Below are 2596 nucleotides of genomic sequence, written 5' to 3'. Positions count from 1 at the left end.
ATCAATCTATTACCTTTAGGTTAAGCATGGCCCCAAATGAGCTTGTTGAAGTCTAGTTACTCTGCTGACATCTAGCAGCCTCAGCTTTAGAGCTACCTCCATGGTAACATGCAGTGTGTCCTTGGCCAAGCCCCGTCACTGCTGAACCTCAACCTTCTTAGCTATAATTCAATCTCCAAGCTTTCATTAAGGGTGTAGAGTTTACAATGTCCTTTGCCATCTCACACACGGAGGCTTCAACTAGTGGGAACAGGTTAACCAGGTTCTTGTCTTGAAGATGTGCCTGATTCGTAGATGGAAAGGGTTAAACCAGCATGAGGCACAGAACGTAGAGAGGGTACAACTGTTGCTGTGGCTGTTGTTAGTCATAACGTTCTGAGAATTCCCGTGGAAGACCCCTGAGAGATGCCAGAACATGCCTGAGGTGCCGGTGGTCATGAGGATGATTGTGCAAATGTTTGGCAGGGGCATCTTGTTTCGAAGATTTCACGGTGCTAAAGAAGTTAAGGTGTAAATCAAAATCAATTATCTTCAGATAATTACCTCTGCCTCCATCTTTCTCATTCTCATTCTCCTCTTTATTCCCTCAGCCTTGAAGGCCTGTGGCTTGGAATGATGGCACATGAGGTGGAAAGGAAGTTGACGTGTTCCTCAGACCACAACAAGAGGGGCGAGATCATGTGCTCTGATCAATCGAGAGACCGGAGGTCCTTAGTCCCTGACTCTTATGCCATACCTACCTTTCTCAACGTCATTCCTTTGAGTTATTTTTCCCAGAGAAGGACCCCAAATCTTTCCTTGACAGACCCCATCCAACTATCAATGGCAGTTATCGTCGGTAAGAGTACAACTCTCGCTCTAAGGACCCTATGGGAACTTCCCAGCTCTGGGACCTTGGGTAAGTCTGAGGCTTGGGTTTTTCATCTACAAAACTGGGTAATATTAACCTACCTCGAAGGGGCTGTAATGAGGACTGAATTAGAAAACAGCCCCTGTTACATGGTCACTGAGAAGGAAAGCTATTAATGCCACTGTGCTTTACACTACGCTGGTTCCTAAAAGTTCTTGTAACCCAAATATAACCAGGTCAGAGATCCAGTCTCTGTGTAGAGTAGCTTTGGAAGAATCAGTAGTTTGACAGCAAAAAGTAATTCTTAAAATCTTCTTCGAAATATTCTAAAGACCACTGAAGGTGGGGTAATTCACATTCTAGAGCAAAACATTTTAAAAGCATCATTCCCTGTTTACTCCCCTCTCAACCTTCAAGCTGTCCCATAGCTTCCTCACAAGACTTTGTCCTCTTTCATTTCCACTTAAGGCACCATGCAGCCTATGGTCTCTTTGTTTTGTCTGTCCCCTGACTTCCTGCTCTACCTTTCTTCCTTCTGGTAATCCATTCCCATTCATGAATACAGTGCCCTACTCAGGCCATTAGGGGTCTTTCCAATTCTGCAGTTCCTTCTACTCCTTATACTGCCAGACAGACAGAAGGTCTGAGACCATGCAGGAAGATTGTGAGTCCTGTTGAGAAGGTCAGTGTCTGCAAAGGCTGCAATACTGGTACAATACTTAGATCCACTACATTACACATAAACAATTGGAATTGCTTTTAGAGAGATGCGTGAAACAGAGGACACTCTTTGTTGCCAGCAAGGGCTTCAAGCTTTGAATACCTACCTGGCTTCTTACCTAGATAACATCCTGGACCACACACCCTTCTAGCTCACCTGGCAAGGTTAGAAAGAGGCCAGAAAATCCTATGAAAGGCCTTCTGAGTCCTGAAGTCTCCACTGGGAGAGAAGAAAGAGAAAAAAACCTTCTCTGCCAAAGGCAACTGCCTACTCCTTTCCCATGACCTTGCCCTGTTTGGCCTTCTGGAAGGCGGCATCTCAAAAAGGACTGTCATTCTACAGCCACAGGGATGCCAAGAGCTCAAGAGGTAAGAGAACATTTACTCAAAGGAGAAAACCACCTTCTGTTCATTGCTCTACTTGCACCGAAAGCTCCATTTACTGCTAGAGTGTCCTCATTAGATGTTTTAAGGCCTTTGTTTTGTCCTCGACATCATTGTGGATGGAAGAGAAATGTTGAAGAAAAGGTGGCCGGGCACGGTGGCTCAAGCCTGTAATCCCAGCACTTTGGGAGGCCGAGGCGGGTGGATCACGAGGTCAAGAGATCCAGACCATCCTGGTCAACATGGTGAAACCCCGTCTCTACTAAAAATACAAAAAATTAGCTGGGCACGGTGGCGCATGCCTGCAATCCCAGCTACTCAGGAGGCTGAGGCAGGAGAATTGCCTGAACCCAGGGGGCGGAGGTTGCGGTGAGCCGAGATCGCGCCATTGCACTCCAGCCTGGGTAACAAGAGCAAAACTCTGTCTCAAAAAAAAAAAAAAAAAAGAAAAGGTATGTAGACCAAAGTCCAACCCAGCCCCCTGTGGACATTTGCTAGACAGAGTCGTTGTATCCAGAATGAGCACAGGGTCCACCGAAACCTCTGAACCTTAACTCAAGGGCCAAGAGCATCACCTCATTTGGGTAGAATCCCATCAGCAGTTCCTTCCGAGGAAGGCCCATCACTTAGAAAGCCACTGTC

The 2596-nt window shown here is 46.4% G+C and overlaps 1 long non-coding RNA gene across 1 annotated transcript; it reads left to right on the top strand.

The window, feature by feature from the left end:
• The first annotated feature begins 377 nt into the window (after positions 1-377).
• Positions 378-1963, top strand: LOC118145130 (uncharacterized). Its single transcript, XR_004730302.3, has 3 exons — positions 378-508; positions 591-898; positions 1694-1963. It is a non-coding gene; the product is annotated as an uncharacterized LOC118145130 (long non-coding RNA).
• The last annotated feature ends 633 nt before the right edge of the window (positions 1964-2596 follow it).

The sequence above is a fragment of the Callithrix jacchus genome, chromosome 8 (genome assembly GCF_049354715.1).
Source record: "Callithrix jacchus isolate 240 chromosome 8, calJac240_pri, whole genome shotgun sequence".
NCBI classification, from domain to species: Eukaryota; Metazoa; Chordata; class Mammalia; order Primates; family Cebidae; genus Callithrix; species Callithrix jacchus.
Note: the sequence above shows the minus strand (reverse complement) of the source record. Positions and strands in the feature narration are given on the sequence as shown.